This window comes from Felis catus, chromosome E1 (genome assembly GCF_018350175.1).
Source record: "Felis catus isolate Fca126 chromosome E1, F.catus_Fca126_mat1.0, whole genome shotgun sequence".
Classification (NCBI taxonomy): Eukaryota; Metazoa; Chordata; class Mammalia; order Carnivora; family Felidae; genus Felis; species Felis catus.
In genome coordinates, this window is record NC_058381.1 from 53,323,507 (window position 1) to 53,348,355 (window position 24,849).

Sequence of the window (24,849 nt, forward strand, 5' to 3'; positions counted from 1 at the left end):
CCACGCTCAGCACAGAGCCCAACCCCCAGGGCTCACTCAACCCAGGGATGATGACCTAAGCCAAAATCCAGAGTCTGACCCTCAACTGACTGAGCCAGCCAGGTGCCCCTGATTATTCTTTAATATAAAATAAAATTACATTCATTCTGAATAAAGGCAAAAATCCATTTCCTATGTCCGTCACAGACGTGGCAAATGGAAGAATACTGTCAAAGAAATACAGGCTATTGGGGCGCCTGGGTGGCGCAGTCGGTTAAGCGTCCGACTTCAGCCAGGTCGCGATCTCGCGGTCCGTGAGTTCGAGCCCCGCGTCAGGCTCTGGGCTGATGGCTCGGAGCCTGGAGCCTGTTTCCGATGCTGTGTCTCCCTCTCTCTCTGCCCCTCCCCCGTTCATGCTCTGTTTCTCTCTGTCCCAAAAATAAATAAAAAACGTTGAAAAAAAATTAAAAAAAAAAAAACAAAAAAACAAAAAAAAATAAAAAAAAAAAGAAATACAGGCTATCATCTTAATAAACAACACCTACAATAAAATGAAACGGATATTACATTGGATAGCAATTTTTTTTTCAAGTTAAATCTTACATTCACAGTGAATCTTTAGTAAAAAAAAAAAATAATAATAATAATCTCTTGCCACAGGCCTGAGTTGTTCCAGTTTTCAGGGTCCTTTTACTCAAAGACTCCTATGACACTACTGAATTGTGTATGTTCTGACTTTATGGTATGTCTGAATTCATCAGATGGGATAAATCAGGAGGACCATCTAGCTCTGTGCCTGCCCCCTACCATTGTTATTAGCTTCACTTTCATTTATTCCTTTACGTGCTTCTAGAGAGCAAGGCTATTCCATGCCGTCCACATAATTCCTGAGCATAGTTGCTGCCGCTGCTGCTAAAATAGATATTTAATCTTTAAATCCAACCTCTGTTCAACCTGATTCAGACACCAGGAAGAGTAGTATTTCAAAAGGTGTTTAAGATAATAGCCCTATTCTAAGCTTCCCCATCATTAGGCTCAAAGAAATCACTCTAGACCCCCAGGTTGGCAAATGAAAACAGGGAGAAGAAAGAAAAGGGGGAAAAATAATACCATCAGATTTGAAACAGAAAACTTGTAACCTTCACTCACAAGGGGAAGGATTGTTTGGGTGGTGTTTTGTTCTTTCGCTGGATGCACACATACATCATCTTGGGGCCCGGATCACTCCCGCGGTTTCTAGAGTTATGGAAGACAGGGTCCATGCTGGTACTCTGTGGCCAACCCCGTCCACCAATGCCCGCCAGCAGATCGGCATCCTCTGAGCCCCACAACTCCCTCCCCCAGTCCTGGGGACACGCATCTGCCGAGCCAGCTTCTTCCACCGTGCCCAAGAACTTATCCCAAGAGCAACCTCAAATGCAATGTAGGGCTCTTGAGTACAGGGCAAGGAACTCAACAATTTTAGCTCCGCTGAGCCATGCAATACTTGAGACATAACTAGATGACTCACCCATGCTAGAAAGTTCATCAAAAAGAAGCAAAGCAAACCACAACGTATCCTCCAACTTCAACTTGGATTCCCACTCCTGTTACTACTTTATGTAAGGGCACCCCCACGCCCAACCTGTGTTCAGTTCATTAGGTGGAAAGCATCCAATAACCCCATTCGAGTCAAAGGGCAGATGAGTGGAAATGCTTCCAGTCTCACCCTTCCAGGGGACATAGGACATTTAACACAAGGAGGTCTAAGCTCACCGTGCACCCATGACATTTTGATTTAGCCAATGTAGTAGTAGACTTTGGGGAGTGGGGGTCTTAAACCCTACAGAGGGGGAGGAATGGTTCTCCCTGCCTAGGCTCCCAGACCAGGCTACTCACTGAAATCACTCCCCTTGGCAGCTGGAAAATCCTACTGCAGCCTGGGTCCCACTCCCAGCAGCTCTGGCCAGTATAAAGTAAGGTCTGAGCATTGGGTTAAGGAACATGTTAAGTTCCCCCAGGAAAGTTTAACATGCATCAAAATGTAAGGATCAACTGGAGAATCCGTTAAAATTCAAATCAACAAGTCTGAGGTGGCAGCCTGAGATTCTGCCTTTCTAATACGCTCCTGGGCCGGCCCAATGCTGGTGGTCCCACAGAACGTGCCCAGTAGTCAGGGCTCAGCAGGGATGCCCTCAAACACCTTACGTCCCCTTCCGCAGAAACCTCGGGCAAACTGACCCCACCCTGCCCCAGTCTCCCCACTGCCTCTCCAGCAGGCCCCAAGACCTACCCAGCTGACTTGTGGAATGCCAGATGGGCCACATCCCAAGAGACAGCTGCCCCTCTCCCCCTCCCCGCTTAATCCAGTTCTCAGCAATCCAAACGCTAGCCTGAAACACACTCTAAGAAACACTGCGTTCAACGGAACAGTTTGTTTCTGCTCTGGGGGTTTTCCCCTTTGCTTTCTGTGTCAAGGTGCCTATCCAGGGCAGGCGGGAAGCCTGGGGGACCATGGATACAGCCTCTCCCTGCCCACGGCATACTGGCTCAGCACCTGCCACACGGAGCCCTTCTGTGGCCACACACCCACCTCCCAGCTGCCTATTCATTCTCGGTGCAGACTAGGGCAGGACAGGGAGTGGATGGTGTTCCCTCGAAGGTGGCCAATGGCAGCCGGCCACGCCCGGCACCAAACCTCTGAGCTTGCATTGGGTTACCCACAGCCTGCCCCAAAGGTCCCTCCCTTCCATCTGTACCCCCCACCCTGACCAGTTCCTTCCAGACATCTCCAGGGATACCTGAGCCAAACACCATCTAGTGGCTCTTGGCCCAACCACCTCGGCCCAAGATGGAAGGGGCGGATCCTCCCGGATACCTGCGACTGAGCCACTGAAGGCTCAGCAGGTGAGGCCACAAGAAGACAGGAGTCTGGAACATGTCCAGGCCACGCAACTCACGCTGGTCTCTCCTCTCCACCCACGCTGTCAGTCTCGCAGACAACAGAAGGCCACACGGTGGAGAAGACTAGGGGAGGGCAAGATCAAACACCAGCTTTTAACATTTTGTAAGCAACGGGTCCCTCTTCGGCCAAAACAAGTGTTGCAGTTTAGGAGAATTCTTGGACCTTCTAAATGGGTCCAGTATCAGAGGGGAGTGACTTCTACAAAACAGGCCAGGGAGTTGTCAGCTGGCCAACCCCCCGGGCCCCATTTCTAAGAAGGTACCTGAGGCCGATACTCACTGAGCACAGGATGCAGTGCCCAGGACCCTGATCCACGAAAATGTTCTAATTTCTTATAAAATTAGAAGCAATAAAATGAGTATAATTTTTATGCCTATATAACAGTGAATCCAGCCTGGATGATATTCACCCTTAAAATCACTGCAATCATAACATGTCATTTTTAGGGGTACCTGGGTGGCTCAGTTGGTTGAGCGTCTGACTTCGGCTCAGGTCATGATCTTGCAATTTGTGGGTTCGAGCCCCGCATCTGGTTCTGCGCTGACAGCTGGAGGCTGGAGTCTGCTTTAGAATCTGTGTCTCCCTCTCTCTCCTGCCCCTCCACCGCTCGTGTGCTCGCTTTCTCTCTCTCTCTCTCTCTCTCTCTCTCTCTCTCTCTCTCTCTCAAAAATAAATAAGGGGCGCCTGGGTGGCTCGGTCGGTTAAGCATTCAACTTCGGCTCAGGTCATGACCTCACGGTTCGGAGGTTCGAGCCCTGCCTCAGGCTTGTGTGCTGACAAGCTCAGAGCCTGGAGCCTGCGTCGGATTCTGTCTCCCTCTCTCTCTGTCCCTCTCCTACTCATGGTTGCGATCTCTCTCTGTCTCTTAAAAATAAACATTAATAAATAAATAAATGATAAATAAATAAACAATTGTTTTTAAGTAATAAAATGTCGTTTTGAACTTTTTGGGGGGAGGGGTGGGGAAGGGGCTCAGGAAGGCAAAAGGGCCTAAGGTCATGAGCAGCTCATCCAGCTCAGAGTCTGACTTCCTTCCAAACTCCAACCTTGCCACCCTTTACGCAGATCCTTTGTTGAATGCCCTTTCTCGGAGACCCCCACCCCAGCCCGGAGGCCTTCCCCCAAGGGCCTCCCAACGACCCTCCGCTGACTCTGTCCCAAGTCCTTCTGTTCCATGCAGGTGCGCTGGGCCTGCTTTGGACCAGGCAGACAAGCTCCCACCCCCGCTCTGTGGAAGCAGCTCAGCCTGGCAGACACAGAGGCATCTCTGAAATCCAAACACGCACTCAGCCCCCTGCAGCATAAACACTGAGCACACCTCACACCCAGGCCTATAAAAGATAATTACACAATCTGATCTGGCAAATTAGGGCCACAGAACGTCTAATTCGTACAATGAATTCAAGGGCTGTATCGGCAGGAAAAATTAACCCGGATCTTTATTGGGATTCGCCCCCAGGTCAGGATTAAGGTTTATTGGTCTTCTTTAATTTTCTTGCTGAGGATGGGTAGAAAGGCGACCTCTGCTGCCCACCCCCACGCCCCCGCCCTCACCTCCCCACCCCATCCAGGTTTGGCTTTTAGACAAGCAAGCTGACCAGTGATCTTTCCCACAAACGAAGTCACTCTAGCTAATATCAAACAAAGCACAACTAGAAGAGACAGACAGATAGATACAGAGATCTATTGATCAATAGATCGATCGATTGATCGGTAGGTAGGTAAGTAGACAGGCAGCCAGTTAATTTTTCACGAAAGGAAAGTTGGGACATCCCAAACCCAAATCAAGGGCTTTATTTTATTAGTTGGCACTAACTCAGTACAAGTAAACAAAAGAACTGACATGCCCAGCTGGCAATTTACCTCCTAATTATTCTGGCTCAACTGTGAAATGTGTACTTGGAGAACAATCATATATACACACTTCCCTAAATACACTGTTTCTCTCTCCCTCTCTCTCTCTGTCCATCTCCTTCCCACCTCCCTTCCAAGGAGCCTTCCAAGAGGAGAGGCCTCTTAAGAGTTGGGTCCTACCTCCTTAGCTCATATACAGCCAGATCACCAAAGACCTGTTACCGGAAGGTCAGGGCAAGCCGACACCACGTGAGGATTACCCTTCACCGAACCGAAAAAAGCACTGTGGCAGGACAGTGAGGTTTTCCCTCTCTTTCCCAGTGTACCTTTCTGGGGGGTCTCCTCTGGGGCAATAAATTCCCTACCTGGACTCCTAAGTCAGCCCTACAGATGAAAGAGGAAACACTGGTCAACAGAGCGGGATTTAGTGCTCACGCCTTAGTGGCTACTGCAGAGGGAAGTCTGTCTGCGAAATAAAGAGGTGATGAGCACAGAGGCAGAGGACCACCCGATGCCAGCATGATCTACCCCAGAAATTATTTCGGTGTGACTCTCTAGGAGACTGCCCCGGCTCAGAGAAAAAGCACGTGCTTCCGTAGGCTTTGATGTGGAGCCCACAGAACGTTTGCTCTTATGGGAGTTTATTGTATATGGACAACCTCAGCTCAAAAATATACATATGGGTGAGTGAGTGACTGTGTCTTTGTGTGGCTATGTATATATGTGTATACACCCAGGACAATGAGTTTATGGGAAAACAAACCCGTTCTAAACAACAGCTTCTGACTTAAAGCAACAGACATGTGGTTTTCTTGTACCAAATCCATAAGGATTCTAGGTGACCCAGTTAAGAGCGGAGGAAAGGGGCGCCAGACCGTGCAAATTTACTGTCAGCTGGATTACAATCTCTGTAAAGAGCTCCAGCCAAATCTCAGATTCCGACTCCAAAAAGGTTGAGACGAGGGTATGCTTTTAAGAAGGAGACAAACATCCATTCCATGCCGACTGCTTTGAGGGGTCGTGGAAGGAGGAGGGAAGCAGCCAAGAAAAGCGTCTCTCTTTCCGAACAGTGACTCTGCTGACGCGGGCTTTATTTTGAAGCACTGACCATTCTAAGCCCAGAAAGACGGGCAAGAGGATGTCGAGTATCCATCAAATCCATCGCAGATGGACGACACAGAGTCTTGGCGAATGATCAAACGTATGTCACACACTTCTGGGTTCTAGGGTCAGAGAGTCTAAGGTTAAAATCCTAGCTTGACCACCAGCTAGCTGTATCACCGTGGACCCCTTCCTGGGTGTCCATTTTCTCACCTGAAAAGCAGAGACAGCAGTAGCGACCATTCTTTGTCACTCGTAAGCCTTCCACAACGGTTAGCCATGATCATTCTTGTTATTTCTATTTGAGGATGTAAAACAGGGCTGCACTGGTCTGTATTTCACAAATGGGTTCTTGCTACTAAATTAAACCATTTGTTCAACTGTGTAGCATATTACCTGGTCAATGGAAAGTAACTGATAAATATAACTGCTATCAGTGTAAAAATAAATAGGTTACAGAATTGCATAGTTAGAAAAACAAACTTAGGGGCGCCTGGGTGGCTCAGTTGGTTAAGCATCCAACTTCAGCTCAGGTCACGATCTCGGAGTTTGTGGGTTCGAGCCCTGCGTGCTTGACAGCTCAGAGCCTGGAGCCTGCTTCGGATTCTGTGTCTCCTTCTCTCTCTGCCCCTGCCCTGCTCACACTCTGTGTCTCTCTCCAAAATAAATAAACATTTAAAAAAATTAAAAAAAAAAAAAAAAGAAAAACAAACTTGGAAGGAGAAAACAAAAGGTTAACCATTGCCATTTCTGGAGGGTAAGTTTATGGACAATTTGTTTCATTTCTGCATGTCGAAAGTGAATAGGCATCATTTGGTAAAGAAAAAAAAGTCTTGGTATTTAAAAAAAATCCAAAAAAAAGGGGGGGCATTCATCGTCTTCAAGTAGAAATAAAGCTATAAATGCAGTTTTTAAAAACCAGCCAAGGGACGCCTGGGTGGCTCAGTCGGTTGAGCGTCCAACTCTCGATTTCCGCTCAGGTCATGATCCCCGGGTGGTGGGATCGAGCCCCACGTCTGGCTCCACACGGAGCGCGAAGCTCGCTTAAGATTCTTTCTCCCTCTCCCTCTGCCCCTCCCCCGCTCACACTCTCTAAACAAAACAAAAAACAACAGTCAAAACAGAAGTTGCAGGATTGCTTGTGAAATCAGAAAGAGATATTACAAGCTCGCCCCAAAGTTGGGGTTTGAGACCAGATCTGGCAAGGGTGCCCCCTGGGACCTCCCGTGTGATCCACAGACCAGGGGTCAGACACACCCAGGCGGTGAGGGGAACAGCCCGCAGACTTCACTGACAGGAGAGCGGCACTTTCCACTGAAGGATACAGTCAACATTGGCTGGAACGGTAAACTTGACCAAGAATCCGAACTCAGCTGACAGGCTGCAGGCCAGAGGGTTAACAGACCTGCTCCGTGGCATTTTCCAAATACCTGTGCCATTATAGACAGAGGGCTCTGATGACACTAGCCGTTTTGGTTCAGGACCCACGGCCCCGTGCACTTCCCGGAGCCTGTTACATAAGCCCAGGCTGGAAACAGAGGCCAAGCTCCATGGAGACGCGGAGGCCACGCCAGCAGTTAAGGGCCTGCTGCATGACAGCGTGGAACAGGGAGGGTGGATTTGAGCCTGAGAACCAGGACCCTCATGGGCCTCACTCGGGGTGCCCAGGTTCAGGAGCGTCCCCCTAACCTCCTCTTCCTCCTGGGTCCAGCATACAGGGGGACCCCACGGCTCAGGCCTCAGCCCAGCTGAACGGCCGTCCTTTCCTCCCGTTCTTGAAGACTTCCCAAATCCCTGCCCCTGTCCTTTTTCCCAAGCCCCAGCATGCAAGCCGCAGGGCAGGCTGATCACCGATTCCCAAAGAACTTTGAATTCTCCACCTCCAAAGAGAACTCCTGATCCCCTCAACCAGGCTCCCCTCGGAACCTCTCCATTTTCTGTGAAATGAATTTCACTTCACTCCCTCCGTTATCCACATGGGCAATATTCCCCCAAATCACGTGCGTGAATCACCCTACCTCTGCTCAGTTCTTCTGCAGGTGGTGTTCATGATCTGTCTTCTCTTTTGTCCCCATGGCCCTGACCATAGTTTAGGCTCTCTCTAACCTCAGGTCCAGAACATCCCCATAATAAAAATGTCATTTGTTGAGCATTTACTGTGTCCCAGCCTTTTACATGTGTTCCGTTACTTAATTCCCTCATCTTGTGCCGCGTCTCACCCTGTTCTCTCTCCCTCTATACACGAGCTCTATGTCTGGGCTGAAAAGCTCTCCAAAGTTCTTTGGTGCCTCGGGGCCCTTGCACGTACGGTGTCCTCAGCCTGAAACACTCTGTTTAACTTCCAAAGTCTCAGCTTAGACTGCCACTTTCTTGCAGAGGCCGTCCATGATGACTCTATTACACGGGCCACCCAAGCAGTAAAACCCACTGTGTTCTTCACGGCACTTAACCTAATCTGAAATGATCAGATGTATTTATTTCATTTTAGTTTGTGTGTCTGCCTACAATCTTACTTCCAGGCTATGAGATTCCTGCGTGCAGAGATGATATCTGTTTGGTTCTCCACTGTACGATCAGCATACATTGTAGGAGGCAGCCCTCTTTTGGCTAAATGAATGACTATTAGTACCCCCGCGTGAAAGGTAAGGCAATTGACATACAGAAAGATTTACAACTCGCTCCCGGTCACGAGGCTACTAGGCAGTGGAGTCCACACTTGCACCAAAGCTCTTCTGGCTCCAAGGGGAAAGCCGACGGCCACCTTGCTATTCTGCCTTCCACGCTGCAGTAACCCCCCGTGTGGGCTTTCCACCTGCCTGATCCAGACCCTTCTGTATCGCTCTCCTAGTTTATCATTCTAAAATACCAACTACGTCTACCAAACTCTGCTCAACAGTTAATCAGCGGCTCCCTGCTGCCTTCCACGCAGACTGCACGTCCCCGCCTGAAATCAGAGGCCATCTATGCTCTGTCCTTCCTCTTCTCTCCCCAGCCTCATCTGCAGGATTTCTCTGCTTCTTATCTAATCTTCGTTCCCCACACCTGCAACGCCTCCCTCCCTCTGCCTCTCCCTAACACCTTCCCTTGAGGCCCAGCCCTGGTCCCACCTCCCACGAGAAGCCGCCGGACTTTCCAGCCTTTGGTGGTGGCTCGCACTTGAGCCACAGTATTACTGGGCGCCCCACAGGTGCCCTGAACATGAGGTGAAAGAAGGAAGAGGTTCCCTATCCTGTCTCCCCCCACTCCTGCCCGCTGCAAAGAGATCTTAAATTCCTTCAGGGCGGGCAACATGCCTCCTGCGTTGGGATCCCTGGAGCCCAGTATAAACCCTAAATGAGAGGAGCTTTGTTGCTGCTATGTGCCATACTCTGGCCTGCAGTCCTCCAAAGATGGGGGTGCCTGGGGAGCCCGGGGGGCTTAGTCAGTTGAGTGTATGACTTTGGCTCAGGTCATGATCTCATGGTTCGTGAGTTCCAGCCCCGCGTCGGGCTCCGTGCTGACAGCTCGGAGCCTGGAGCCTGTTTCGGATTCTGTGTCTCCCTCTCTCTCGGCCCCTCCCCTGCTCGTGCTCTGTCTCTTTTTGTCTCTCAAACCTGAATAAACATTGGGGCGCCTGGGTGGCTCAGTTGGTTAAGCGGCCGACTTCAGTTCAGGTCACGATCTCGCAGTTTGTGGGTTCGAGCCCCATGTTGGGCTCTGTGTTGACAGCTCGGAGCCTGGAGCCTGCTTCCGATTCTGCGTCTCCCTCTCTCTGCCCCTCCCCTGATCATGCTCTGTCTCTCTCCGTCGCTCAAAAAATGAATAAAAATTAAAAAAAAAAAAAAAGCTAAATAAACATTTAAAAAAATTAAAGACAAAGATGGGGTGACGGCACAACGGCAAAACTCTCTCACTTAGTGCCCTTGGAGGCTGGCTTCTCAAGCCTTTCCCACCCCATCTCCACCTGGAACTGCTAATATTAGGGCTACTCTGAACTCTCTCCTGGGTCTTCCCCGAGCAGAGCCTCTGACATGAACCTAAAGACAGAGCCTAACCCACTGGGCTGAAAAGGGAGGGGAAAAAAAAAAAAAGAAAGTTTACAAGCCCATCCGTTTTTCTCTTTTAAAACCACCTCTTTGCCCCCAGGGACACCTTCCGCATATGGTGTCAGAAAGGACCCCCCCAAGTACCCCTCGGGAGGGGAGCATCAAGGCGGAGCATCCCTGGCAGGGATCAGCACGGCCTTGGGGCCAAGTGTTTGCTGAGGGCTGCTGGGCAGAGGTGCGCGAGGCTCCCGGTCCCCCGCCCTCCCGCCAAGTCTTGGCCTCCACGTGCGTCGGTTTCACCGTGGTTAATGGAAAATAAAATGCTCAACTCAAAAACACTTTTCCGATGATATTTTAAGGGAATATGAGATCACAGAAAATCAGGGAGGTAAGTTGAAATGGTGTAACCCCAAGCCACATTTTTTTTCAAAGAATGCCCTGAGGGTGGGGTATGTATCTGGGGAGACCTTACCCTAGAGGCGACCTGGGCAGGAGCGACCCTGATAGTCGCCACGAAAAGTCATGATGCTACCTGAACCCACACCCTCCCTGCAAACAGCCTCCTCCCCTCTGAGGCCCAAAGGGACCCCGAGGTCCCTTTAGCTTTACAAGAGCTGCCAACAGCCCCCACCCCTCTCTTGCCAGCCAGGTCAACACTCTGCCTCTGCCAGAGATACCAAATGTTTCCTAAACCCACCCCAAGTCCAGCTCCCTGAGCTATGAATAGTTATTAACATTAACTCGGGGCATTAATTAAAAACCGTTCAGCCAGGCAAATTCTCATACTTTTAAAAAGTCATTTGGGTAATCGCCTTTCCATGCCACAAACTTTCCAAACGACTGACAGGTTGACATTTCATAAGGTTGTTTGTGTTAATCAAGAAGAGGGAGAGAGCCGGTGCCTTGATTTACTGATTGGCCAATCCCCACTTAATAGCTGTACAGCAAGGCTGGGGGAGAAAGAGGCCCCCACGTCCCCGGGGCTGGGGTCGGGGCTGGAGAAGAGGGAAGTGCCCCAGGGCACTGCCACGGCTGTCTCCAACTTCCTCCCCTCTCCCAACACCCAGCAACCAGCTTCCCCTGGGACGCACCGCAGAACCTCCCAAACTTTACTCTGGGCTGCACACCCCCTGTCCACCAATGAAGGGCTACTTCCTGCACAAATATCCAATGGGGGGGGGGGGTGCTATGTCGGCAAACTTAGGAGTCCGAGGGCAGTGGGGACTAGGCTCTTAAACTCTCAAACTTCTTTCTTAAAGCGGGAGAACCCAGAACCAGGCTGGAGTGTGTCCATTTACCAGAAGTCTTGGACTGCTCTGTGCCTCAGTTTCCTCATCCGTCAACAATTTGGGCAGTAAGTATGATATCTACCTATACAGTTGTTTGGAAGGTTAAATTAATTTTGGTAAAGCATTTGCAACAGGATCTGGGCATGATAGATGTTCCACGTTTAAAAGCCTTCGCTCCTCCCTGACACACACGAATCAGGACCCGGCATTTAACCGAAAACAGAGTTGGATCTGTCCTGGCTGACAGGAGCACAGAAGGCCAGGCCTTGCCCATTCCAGCCATCCGCCCCCCATCCCAGGTTTCCTGTTTCCAGGGGGCCACCACAGCCCCTCCAAGGCCCCGCAGGGTCCCGGGGCACAAAGTGTGACAGCCACTGCTCGTGCTGAGGCCTGAAAGCACTCGACTTGCCATCTGACACCACAAGCCTGCCCACACCACAAAGTCTTTTGTGGAAACACAAAGGAGCTCTCCCAGGAGCCGGTGTCCAGGGGCAGGCTGACGACGCATGGCCGGCCAGGGTGCGGCACGAGGTTGGTGAGGGAGTACACGCTCACCACCCAGCCCTTCCTCAGGACCACACTGTGACCTGCCTGCCCGCCCGACACAGAGAGCAGCCACCACGCTGAAGGGAAGGAGGGGTTTTCTTTTCTGGTTTTTGGGTTTGTTTTTTTTTAAAGTTTACTTATTTATTTTGAGAGAGAGAGTGCGTGCGCACAAGTCGAGAAGGGGCAGAGAGAGAGAGGGAGAGAGAGAATCCCAAGCAGGCTCCACACTGTGAGCACAGAGCCCGAGTTGGGGCTCAAACCCACCGACCGTGACAGCATGACCTGAGCCAAAGTCAAGAGTCAGATGCTAAATCGACTGAGCCACCCAGGTGCCCAAGGAGGGGTTTATTTTCTTCCTTCCTTCCTTCCTTCCTTCCTTCCTTCCTTCCTTCCTCCCTCCCTCCCTCCCTCTTTCTCTTTCTTTCTTTCACATTGATTCATTTTTGAGAGACAAAGAGACACAGAGGGTGAGCAGGGGAGGGGCAGAGAGAGAGGGAGACACAGAATCCAAAGCAGGTTCCAAGCTCTGAGCTGTCAGTACAGAGCCCGACATGGGGCCTGAACCCACGAACTGCGAGATCGTGACCTGAGCTCAAGTCGGAAGCTTAGCCAACTGAGCCACCCAGGCGCCCCAAGGAGGGGTTTTCTTAAGGAAAAACCACCACAAAGACTTCCAGCAATCCTACAACAACAAAATACGACCCACACAGGCACAGACCTTATTTAAACTCACTGCAAACCACAGACACCACGGACGCATGTCAATGTCAACGTAGCACCTACTGTGTGCCAAATGTTAGTACAGGCACCAGAAATACAAAGCACATGGGACACCCGGGTAGCTCAGTCGGTTAAGCCTCTGACTCTTGGTTTCGGCTCAGGTCGTGATGTCACAGTTTTGCGAGTTCAAGTCCTGCATCGGGCTCTGCGTTGGCAGCATGGAGCCTGCTAGGGATTCTCTGTCTCCCTCTTTCTCTCTGCCCCTCCCCCCCCTCAAAATACATAAATAAACTCAATACAAAAATTTTTTTGAAAGAAATACAAAGCACAGAAAGGAAGGCCCCAGGCTCCCCAGAGCAGAAAACCTGGTAGGAGAGAAGAGGTCCAAAACAACTGACACTTTTATCTTGTGATATGTATTATGTGTGCGTATTATATATTATAATTCATATGTCATACATATGTACACATGCACGGATACCTACAAGAGCTGGGGGAGAAGGAGGCTCCCACCTCTGTGGGTTGGCAGGGTGGGGGCACCTCGGCAGGAGAGGAGGAAACGGTCGCAGGGTCATTAGCCAGAAGGTTCACTTGGTTTCGGTGGAAAGGAGGATGGCAGGCATTTCTGCGCGGGGATTAAGCTGGCACTTTCTCGCGGTACCATCTTGGGTTTTTAACACCTTTTCGAGCATCGGTAAAAAGCGCATGATGCACGGACACCCCCACGCAGCAGGCAGGCAGTAGGTGATCAATTAATTGCCAAGGAGAGAAAAGCGAGAAAGCTTGGCCGAGGCGGTGCCCGAATGAGGCCGTCGGGAGGTGCTTGGCTGGGCTCAAAGTCAGACAAGCGAGCAAGAGGCCCTCATGGGAGCCCGGTGGCAGCACGGCCCCGGCCGTGCTTTTATGCCGTTTTACCAGCCCCGTCGGCAAAATCTGGGCCATCGTTCCTCCTCCTTCCTGTCTCCCGGGGATGTCTGGGGACACATGAGAACCAAGCTGGGGCAGAGAGTCGGGTAAGAGATCTGTGATTTCAGAAGAAAGGCAAGCCGTGAGCTGGAAGATTATTTAACTCGTGGACAACGGTTGTGATTTCTTCAGGCTTATCAGGAAATCCTCACAGAAAAGAGGTTACTTAGCGGAGACCGGGAAAGAATGTGCAGATATTAAAAAATATTAAACGGAATTACTAAAGCCCCATAATACGATGCCTCCTTTTCTGAGCTTGGCTGATTTTAAAGCCTTGAGTAGTAACCAGAAGCCGGACAGATCACAAGCTTGTTTAACTTGGCTCCCTGATCCCACGGCAACCAACCCCCATCTCAGGACCGGGCATCACCGACTTCTGTTTGGAGTAGGATCTTCAGAAAGAGTGACTTAAACTGAGAGTCAGAGGTCATTCCAGGCTTCCAGTGAGACCCAGGACCTGCCGGGACACAGCTGAGTCCGCCAGTCGATAGGCAGGAAGGCTCGTGGGGAGGGGTTGGGAGAGACAGAGGGCAAACTGGGAGAGGTCCGACCTCCTGCCAAGACTCAGAAACCCCCAAACACGTAACCAACCGGCCTGCTGGGGAGCGGTGATTTGCACATGAGGGCATGCGTATAGAGGAGCATGGAGTAAACACACCTTGCCACCAAGCGCTCAGAGTCTAATGCAGAAACTCCACAAAACCCAACTGTACTGGGCTCACAATGCACAGACACAGGCTGCAGAACCATGCCTCACAGCGAGACTCGCACAAGCAAAGTCTTATCAACTTACGGAGGTGAAGGGTCGAGTTTGTAACTGGGGAGAGACTGGGTATGCCCGTCGCCTTAGATGTTTCAGAAAGAACTGGATAGAACAGCGTCTGCACAGGCATCAGTACAAGCTTTGGCACAGGTGGTTTCCCGTATGACTTGGTGGACGTTCACGTCCTTCTACGTAGCTGCTCTGGGCCCAGCCACACCCCCCCCCCCCCCCCCCCCCGCCGCCCGCCACCATTCTCCCCTGGTTCCTGCGAATTTCTAGCTGGATCTGTGTTATAGGAACTTAGTGGCGCTGTCTTACTGTCCTCACAAGGACGCCCCTTGAAGGCATAAGCCATAAGCCAACTTACCTTTTTGTGCCGTTGGTTGTAAGTAAAATCCTTCAGAGTCCCACCCTAAGAAACCCCACTTCCCAAAACTTCCTCTATTTAGGATGGGGATGGAGAGATCATTCTGGTGTTTTGTGTGTAGGAGGACGTAGGGGAGTCCAATTCTGCCACCATCCGATTTCACGCTATTTCCAACGAATGACAGGCAAACTTTAACGACACATGGTCAAGAGATTGCTGGGAGAACCGGAGGTGGTAACTTATGCCACCAAATGGCTTTCATAAATTAGAGAAGATGATGTTTTCCACTCCTTCTTTGGTACAGCAAAAGCTACTGGTTAGCTTTGCAAACAGACAGCACTTGCAGTCAAGTGCAAGAGGCAGCAGGGAGCAAGGGGGAAAAAGAAGACGAGAGCCAAGAAGCCCGCCCCTAGAGAAGGGTTCTCGACCTCAGCAGTAGACACATTTGGGGCTGGATCATTCTTTGTGGTGGGGTCTGTCCTGTGCCCTGCAGGGTACAGGATGTTGGGCAGCCTCCCTGACCTCACCCACCAGATGCCAGTAGCAACCCCCAGCTGGGAAGATACAAAATGTCTCCAGATCACTGTCCAATGTGCCCCGGGGGAAGACGCAGATGTTCCCCCTGGGGGAAGACGCATAATGGCCCCTGGTTAAGAACCACTAGACTAGAGTCAGGTTGGCCACAGATTAGCAATGGGATCTGAAGGCTGTCAGGGGTCTCTGTTTTCCACAGGCCTTAAAGTTCTAGACCGCGAGATGAGGACCCTGACTGTACCGGTGTTTCCCACACTAGGGGTGATGCACCCCCTAGGGGTACCTGAGATAAATGTTGGCCACGGTCTAATATGGCATTAAATAACACCGGGTCATGCAGAAGTGCTTTTCCCTTTTCTGCTCTCTTTCCATACTGATCCAAGCAGGAAAAGCACCCCCATTTGGTGTTTTCAGTAATACCTCTGCAAGTCCAACTATAAGAAGAGAGAGCAATTCTTAGGCACAGAGACTTGGGAAAAGTCACAAAATCTCAATCTTTTATGATTCCACTGTATTTTCCACTTATGTCCAATGGCCTCTGATTCCATTTCTGACACTGATGTGGATTTTTCTCTTAACGTATGTTTACTTTAAAATATGAAACCACGTAGAAAACTATTAAGAAAACAATAGTATGGGGTGCCTGAGTGGCTCAGCCGGTTGAGCATCCGGACAGCTCTTGACTTTGGCTCAGGTCGTGATCCCAGGGTAATGGGATCAAGCCCCATGTTGAGTTCCGTGGGGAGTGAGAGTGGAGCCTGGTTGGGATTGTCTCTCCCTCTGCCCCCCTCACCCGCTCATGTGCTCCCTCCCTCTCTCTCAAAAATTTTTTTTGAAAAATTTATAATAAAAAAATAAAAAGAAAATAATAGTGTGTGTGGCGACGCGGCAAAAATCACAAAAGTCTTAGGAAGTGTTTGGAAGGGTTAACTCTGCCCTTCCTCCCCCATCAATCTCTAACCCCCCACTGGACATCTTCTTGGGTGCCTAACATTAACCTCAAGACATGAGGCGAGATTAGTAATTTGAAAATTCTTGAATCCGAGTTCCCTCTATAGCTCGGTTGTAAAGGTTGGTCATTTGTCATCTGTCATAGGTTGAATCGTGCCCCCCACTGAACAAATTCATATGTCCAAGCCCTAATCCTCAGTACTTCAGAATGTGATCTTATTTGGAAATCAGGTCGTGGCAGATGTAATCGGTTAAGATGAGGTCCTACTGAAGGTGGCCCCTGCCATGATGTGCCCGGTGTCTTAATACAAAGGAGAAATCTGCATACAGACAACACAGGGACCATACCGGGTGGAAGTGAAGGCAGAGACGGGGTGATATCTCAACACACCAAGGACACCAAAGATTGCCAGCAAACCCCCGGAAGCCAAGAGAGAGGCTTCTTCAAACACATCTCCTTCAAACCCCTCAGAAGGAACCAGCCCTTTGACCTTCTAGTTTCCAAAGCTGTGAGACCATAAATTTCCATTGTGTAAGCCAGTTTATTTGCGGTACTTTTTGTAATATTAGCCCCAGCAAACTAACACATCATCTTAAATTGATTTCCTAGTTTGGTGACTGTATTTTGCACTCCTGAATCTCCCTGCAGGGCAGGAAATGCAGATATACCTGCTCAAGAACAGAGACAGAGAGAGCACGAGTGGGGGGGTGGTGTGCAGAGAGAGAGGGAGACACAGAATCTGAAGCAGGCTTCAGGCTCTGAGCTGTCAGCACAGAGCCCGATGCGGGGCTTGAACCCATGAACCGTGAGATCATGACCGAGCCGAAGTCGGATGTTTCACCGACTGAGCCACCCAGGCGTCCCGTCACCATCAGTGTTTACATACATCTTAATATGCCTGCCATATGTACATCTTCACAAACTATATAAATTAGCTCTTTGCTTGTTGCATTCTCTTCTCTGCTTGTCTACACTATTTCAGCCGCTAGCTGTGAAATATGGGTGCCCAGCTTCAGCATCGAGGGAGGCCCCAGGGTGGAGGCAGCAGAACAGGGCCTAGAACACAGGTAGCTGAGCACAGGTGTTATCACCTAGAACTCAGTCTGTAGGATGCGTGCTGTTCCCCCTAAAAAACGTTCATACCAACTGGGCCTTTCAACCGGAAGGTTCCAGCTACTTGCGGATGCTTAGAGCTGACTCCAAAGTGCCAATATGGAGGCACCTGACAATTCGTGACCAAAACCAAACTCTTAATTTAAAAGGATGCCCTGGTGAGTAATTCAAAGCACACAAAGCCTTTTGAGCCCTTCTGCAGAAAGCACCACGTGACGTGGTCACGTCATGGGCGGCCTTGGAGGTGACCGGGGTCACCTCTCACTAGCCAACAGCGACAGGAACTAACGGCTCACCTTGTACTAACACCACGTCAGAACTCAGGACTTTTAGATACTTGCCACGTGGCCAGGAGACTGCAGCCCTGTCTTTTTGGATCAGAAAAATGCCCCTATAAGTACCCACCTCTGCAATATACAACAACAACAACAACAACAAATAAATAGAACCCATGATCGTGATGCATTGTGTCTCCATCTAACATAAACATACCATACATAACCCCACACCTCTGATCACAACCGTCCATTTGAGAGATCAAGAATCAGGCTAGAATGTTAAATAGCATTCCTTTTTTCTCCCATTTCTGGGAGTGGCCTAGCACGCACCAGAGCCAACGGAAGCGTTAGGAGCCAGAACGCACAAATGTCCCACTGTACCCACGAACATCGTTCCCCCAGCACCCGTCCTGGAGGCATTAACCCAAATAGTGACGGCGTCCACGGTGTGTCAGACGCTGTGCGGGGAGCTGGGGCTCCGTCAGTCATACAGCGGACACAGTCCCAGGTGGGGACACCGGTCATGAATAAGTACACACAGGCATTCAATTATCAATCAAGAAGCTTCTGGGAAGAAGCACAGAAGAACGATGTGGGGGCGGGAAGCGAGTTACAGTGACAGCAGAGGGCCCCTCTCAGGGAATGCCACGAGCCGTGTGAGCTAACATAGGGGAGCTCCCGCCTTTGGCTGGACCCCAGGCATAACTGGGGTGGACCCCACTCCAAGGCCACACTGCAGAGTGGAAATTCTGAAACAGTTAAAGCAAAATATAACTGGGCTTGAGAGAACACAAGACCCATGAGGATACAAGCCAGGGGAACGCAAACTGCAGACATGACCTCAAGGTAAGGTAGGAAACTCAGAGCGTCCTTGAGACCAATGCCTCATTCTAGCACCTACCGCTGAACTGAGGCATACAGCAACAGGTCTTAAAGGGACCACGCAGAACCGTGAGATTTTACCCCTCCGGTCCACTGGGTTCTGGGAAGGCATTGATGAGGGCCTCGAGCATGACCACTCAACATTTTATCACCGCGAGTGAAGCTTAGTTAAAATAAAATTAAATAAGATAAAGGCTTCCGGATTCCTTGTCCCTCATTGGGATAACCCCCCAAGGCAAGCCTGGAAAATCCCTAGGCTGCTAGGTCACTGGGGCTCAAAGTTCTCCTCTTCCCAGCCCCACCCGCCAGTGGAAAAGTACTGGCATATGGGGTGGCTGGGTTTCTTCCAGGGGTCCCTGCTGGAGACACGTCCATGCCCCCTTGCCCATACCCTACAGGGAAATCCCACCGCACGGGGTTTAGCCCCAGCCTCCCCCTCCGGCCCGACTGGTTTCACAGCCTTGAACAACCCTGCCCAAACAACCAAGCAGTCAAGTGTGGCCAGCGGCCAGGAAAAATGCCTTGAAAAGCAGTGAGCTCTTCAGACGGCTCACAGCTTGGCTGGGACACCGCCCCGTGTGGAAAACGAACACGAAGGTCTGGTGGAGCGAGGAGGGGAAGGAGGCCTCGGCACCCTGCAGCCGGCCTCGGACCGGAGGGCCCAGGGCCGCGGGACACGCGGTGATCACGAAGGGGGCGCTTCCCGCGTGAACAGAAAGTTCTGGAATGGGAAGGCAGAGGTGGGCGACGGTGGGGCACAAGGGGTGGGGGTGGGGGGGGCACCAGGACCTTCGTGCCTCTTTTCGTGAGATGACATACCTGACCGGCCAGGGCACACCTGGACGCTGGGGCAGGCCAAGCTCTCCAACAGTCGCCCACTGTTCCCTGAGCGGAGAGGCCTGGCAGCCGCACTCCTCCCAGACAGGGGGGTTTTTCTCCTCCTCAGTGGGGCCACGCCTTCCCCCAGGCACATATTCCCTCCGTCCAAGGGTTTCGTCCAAGCCCCAGGCTCTGACCACAAAAAGCGCCCTTTTCTTTGGCGGGCTCACCTCAGACGTGAGGTCCCGGAGAGCCAAACCGCCTGCTAAAAGGACACCCCCAGCACATTTCTTTCTAGTCAGAGGGTCCGTGGCTGGCGGCCACAAACAGCACGTCCTCCCCCGCCCCCCCAAGCCCGGGGCCCTCCCGAGTGGCTCCCTTGGTTCCTGCTTCATTTGTGGCAGAAAAAGCAGTTGCCTGAAAGGGCTCTTGGCTTCTTTAAGGTCCTCCAGGTTGACCCAAAGCAAGTTGGGCAAATCTCTGGTGCGACGAGCCAAGCTGTTGAACACAGAGCTTCAGGTCTCGGTTCCGTGGGTGCCGCGGCACCCACCCCAGCGTTTCTGGCAACCGCCTTCCCCCTGTGAGCCTCCCACCCAGGTACTCCAACGTGCTCCCGGCAGTGGTGGTCGAGGGGAGCGGGGGTGGTTCACCCTAACGGTGGGATCTGGAGGGACCCCCCCCCCCTTCACAGGAGCCTAGTGGATTTCTTCTTTTAAAAAATCGTTTTCTTTTTTTTTTTTTTTTTTGGTCACACAAAACCTGGTTGTGAAAGGAAAAGAAAATGCCAGCCCTGTTTGACAGACATCAGATTTATGACCATTTTTTAAAGCCTCAAGTACGTCACGAGAATTGGCCCACCCACTGTACTGCCCAATTGTAAACACGGCCGGGCGCCCACTGCCTCTCTCCCCCTATCGAATCTGTGGTCCTCCACCTCTGAACAGCCCTTGTTTCCCTCCCTCGGTCTCTGGAGGGTTAAAGAGATGCCTGGCTGTGTATGTATATACGGGGGGTGCACCATGGAGCTCTCTGGGCTAAACCCCCAAGACAAACATGGCCGACTCACACCTCCACTGGCTGCAGGCAGGCCTCAGATGCTAACAAGCACAGTTGGGGCTCATGGTCTGCCCTGCCCGTCGTCGACTTCTCCATCCATCTTAGACTCCACAAGTCAGGAGACCATTTCTCCCCCCCCTTCTCTCAACGTACGAAGTCAGTAAACTGTTGTCAGGCTTGGCGATAAATTTATGAATTTTGGCTTCTGGATGGGGCTGGAAATAAAAGTAAACACAGGGCACGAACCACTGTATTTCAGGTTTGTGCCCCGTGAGGCTGACTCTGCAAAACCATAGCCGAGGGAGACTCATTTGCCCTTTTCAATGAGACACCAGGAGACAGCTTTCCTCAAGGTAGGGATGCTATTCTGAGCAGGAAAGAGAGGCCAACGTCCTGTGGAAATTTTAGGGTAAGGACTGGAATGCAGTGATGTGGCCCCTTACTCAGAGCCGTGCGCAGTCCGGCGCCCCGCTCTGGCCCAGGGGGTCCGAGTGGTATTCTCTGAGAGTTCTGGCTAGGACCCAAGCCTGGTGGGGGGAAGTCTTCAGATCAGAAAGAATTTTAAAAATCTCTATCATGAGATCCACCTTCGTGGTATCATTTATCCAGAAAGAAGAGACGGGGAGGTGTTCAGAAAAGAGGCAAAGGGGTCAAGTGTAAACAGATAGGTCCGTCCGGTCCAAACACGGATCAATAGGTTTCATGTGATTCTGTGGGTCAAAAAACTAGCGGGGCTTCAAAATCTGAAGTCTCACTGATCTGTCCATAGTGAGGAGCAGGGGAGAAAACAACACGGACCTCTGAAAAACGCAATGTGTTAGCAGCTGGCATTTCCTTTGCTTTTTCTTTAGAGGGAGATTGAGAGAGAGAGAGAGAGAGAGAGGGATGGAGCGGTAGACATAGCGTTTGACTGACGTGCATTTACCGCATGTCTTTCTGGAGCGTATTTGCTTAAGCAAAGTAATAAAACAAAAATTCATAAGGCAAAGGTTTTCTTGGTAACAATTCAGTGGAAATATTTGTGAAGTCGCGACCAACTGCACACACTGAAGATGTTCCCCCTGGAAATGGCTTGGCAAGGTGACGGGCTGGGCGTGTGGCTCAACAAGGGGGCAGCGGTCACTACAATCCACCTTTGTTCGGCCCCAGGGAAGAGGCTAATAATTCATCTCCAAACACCGAGTAACAAACCCACATCTGCATGAAAACTGGATCCAGTAAGCCAGTGAGCATTGCCGCTCTGGGGGAAGGTCATTAGCCAGACGCTTGGGATTTGCACAGTTTGGGTTGTACACATGTGGATTTTATACCTTGTTTTGTTTTTGAAATGGGACTTTAAGACGAACCTTAAAGCTTTCCTCCTCTGGATAAGAAGCCACAGAATCGCTGAACTACATCCTCAGGAAGATGCGTGAAAGGCCAACAACCATTAATTCTCCACCTCTGTACTTTGATGTGAGGGGGGCCCCGCGAGGCGTGCCGCTAGCTGGCTCGGCATACAGACCCGAAGTGTGCCTCGACATTCTCTTGGAATCGGGTGATGAGATGCAAAGATGGGAGATTTTTTAGACCGCACACAAAAATCCGGATTCCGGGATGGTCTTGAGAAACGAGACGATCTGGCAACCCCATCCTTGAATTCCTACACGGGAGCAGGCAGCGAGTTGAGAAGCAGCAGTCTCTTTAAGGCAGGGCGTGTGCTCTCCAGTGTGCGGTAATCTATGCTATGCCAAAGCACCAGCCTTATTCATTCACTTGGGTTACCTCCGTGGCCCCTGAACGCATTTAAATTTATAATTCTGGTCAAAAATCATCTCCACTAGATGCTTCTCATTTGGTCTCTTTCATGGCAATGTCAAAGAAGATGCTGACCCACCCGGCCCTCCTGCCTACGGAGAAACAACATGGCTTGGTAAAAAGGGGACCAAAGGGAAGAGAAGAGGTAACCATCAGTGACTGGCCCTCTTAAGTTCCCTGGTGCAAGGCAGTAGCACTTTCAGTGCTATGACACTTCAAAGTCTCTAACCATGAAATCATTTGAGCAGGTATGTCTCAGATCCGTGCACCATAGATGTTACTTAACAGCAGCACGAAGGGACCCAAAAAAGTATCCAACAGACACAGGTCACCTCTCTCTCTCTCTCTCTCCCTCTCTCTTTCTGCCACATCTGAGTTACTATCATATGTGGCTCACAATATTAATGTGTTCTCAAGAGGCTTACATCTTTTTAAGGGGCTACAATATAGGGAAAGTGTGTTTGTATAAGGACCCAGGAACCAGTTTGAAGGAGCTCCTGTTGGCCAAATCTGGGATATTTTGAGCACCAAAATAATTAAGTAAAGTAGTGAATTATAAGCCAATGAATACGTAGGTATCCATGAGTGCCTGCCAAGAGTGAACAGACTCATTTATTTATTATACAAATAAATAGGGAGGCGGATAGACTCTTGATAATAGTAGAATGCCAAGAACCGAATGACAAATGTTGAGGGAACAGTAGAGGTAGAAAAGCATTTGCAGCCATCACAGTGATTGGATCAGGCAAGAATTATCACTGGATGCCAATTCTAGGAGGAAATTTCGATGAGAATTTTTGCCTGACCTTAAAGTATCTCCCCAACAGACCATTTATTAGTTGCAAGAGAGAAAAAAAAAACCAACACAGTAATTACACATTGGAGACACCAGATGATGCCTTCCTTACACGGGTGGGCAAAATTAACATCACCAATCCTGGACAGATGGACACTGGGTACCTGTAGATGTGTCATGCTGAGAAAGACACCACACTACCTATTGAGTAGTCCAAGAACACATAACCTCAGTTGAACCACAAGAAAACTGCGCTCACAAAATGAGGAATTTTCCATTAGCAAAATGGAGGACGGGGGCGGGGGGAACTGTACTCTTCAAAAATGTCCATGTCATAAAAAAACAAAGGCTATGGAAATGTTCCAGATTAAAGGGGCCCAAGGAGACACGACAACCCATCGCAGTCGCTTTCTCTAGCCTGCATTCGCTTCCGGAGGGAAATGGTATCATAAAGGACATTATTAGAATAACTGATAAAACCAGACCATGGATGAAGAGTAGACGAGAGTATCACGTCAGTATAAATTTATGAAGGCGGTCGCTCTTCAAACGAGGATATCCCTCTTAGGAAATGCACATCGATGTACTGAGAGGTAAAGGCCCATGATGAATGTAACTTACCTTCAAGCGGTTAAGGAAGGAAAAAATAGAGTAAATGATATAGCAAATAGGATAAAGTGTTAAAAACAGGTGAATCTGGGTAAAGGATGTAGGAGTATCTGGTACTATTGTTAGAATGCTTGAATTATTTCCACATTAAAAGTTTAAAAACGTGTGGGCACGTGCACACGTGCATGTTTATAAAAGCAAGACACCTCACGAACACACTTTGAGCACGAATCCATGGGACGAGACCCTCGGAGCAGAGGATTGGACACCACGGACTGGTGGGGCTTTCCACACACAGGTAACAGCAGGGTGCCAAGATCAAGCAACTGGGGCCCAAGTGTCTGCTGAGGGGGTGGGGGGAAAATTTCCCCAAATGGACTATGTATGTTCAAGGGGAGTGGACTCTGAGGCTGGAGAGACTGAAAGCCAGTGGTGGACCCAGATGGCAGGTTAGGGAGCTTACGGTCAAGATAAAGTCTAGGGCAGGAACAGGAAGTAGCATATGCAAAAAGGTGTACAACCCACTAGTGAGTGGGACAGACTGGAGAGATGGGCACGTGGCCAGGAAAACCAGCTGGGGACTACTGCCCGAGTCGAGGCTGGCAGTCACCTGATGGCCACAAAATTTAACGCCAGTGTCCCACAAGATGAAGGCATGCTAAGCATTGTTAGAAGACTGACAACATAATGCCTTACACAAACATGTTGAGTTTTTCAAATATTTAGTGGATAAAATATTAAGTCATTACTCAGTCAAGAGGAGCCTGTGAAAATACATAATATTAATGTGGGTCTTCACATTCAAAAGGATGAGAGGCTCTGGGGATAAGGTGTCAAGTTCCTGTCCAGGGCAGGGCTGTGGAGAACCAGGTGCGGGGGGGGGGGGGGGGGGCAGGGAGGGGAGAATAAGAGGAAGAGAGGATCGTAAGTGCTGTACAAGTTTAGGGAACAATACTTTTAGTTTAATTATCATACATTTATTAAGACAGCAGAGTGTAACGAACTCCCAGGAAGTCCAGAGAGGAACAAGACAGACATAATGACCTTGTTTTTAAAGAGCCAACCTTGCAGGTATAGATTAAATTATAGTGGCCAGCTGAATGCCAGCCAAGAGGTAAACAGGTAACAAACCTTCATACTGATGTCCAGACAAATTCTTGTAGCCCAACAGGAAAGAAACCTAGGGCAGAGCCCAGCGTGGGGGCAAAGGTAATGAACTTGAGGAGATGGGTGTAAAAAGGGATACACAGAGCTGACATCCGAAGAAATTCCAAGACCAAAGATGCAAATTTCAGAGCTGTTTTTTTTTTTTTTTTAATGAGGGGTGTGGCCAAAACCCTGGCAGCAGATTGGACGGTAGAATAGAAATGCAGGGCTGAAGCTCATCCCCAGTGGGCAGAGGTGGCATGGGGAGTCTGTGGGTGGTCGGTGTTGAACAGGCCAGCGTGAACACAGAAGG

The 24,849-nt window shown here is 50.2% G+C and overlaps 1 long non-coding RNA gene across 1 annotated transcript in view; it reads right to left on the reverse strand.

Annotated features, from left to right (window-relative positions):
- Nucleotides 1–24,849, reverse strand: part of LOC109494440 — a 152,511-nt gene that overhangs the window by 24,365 nt on the left and 103,297 nt on the right. The window lies entirely within an intron of this gene.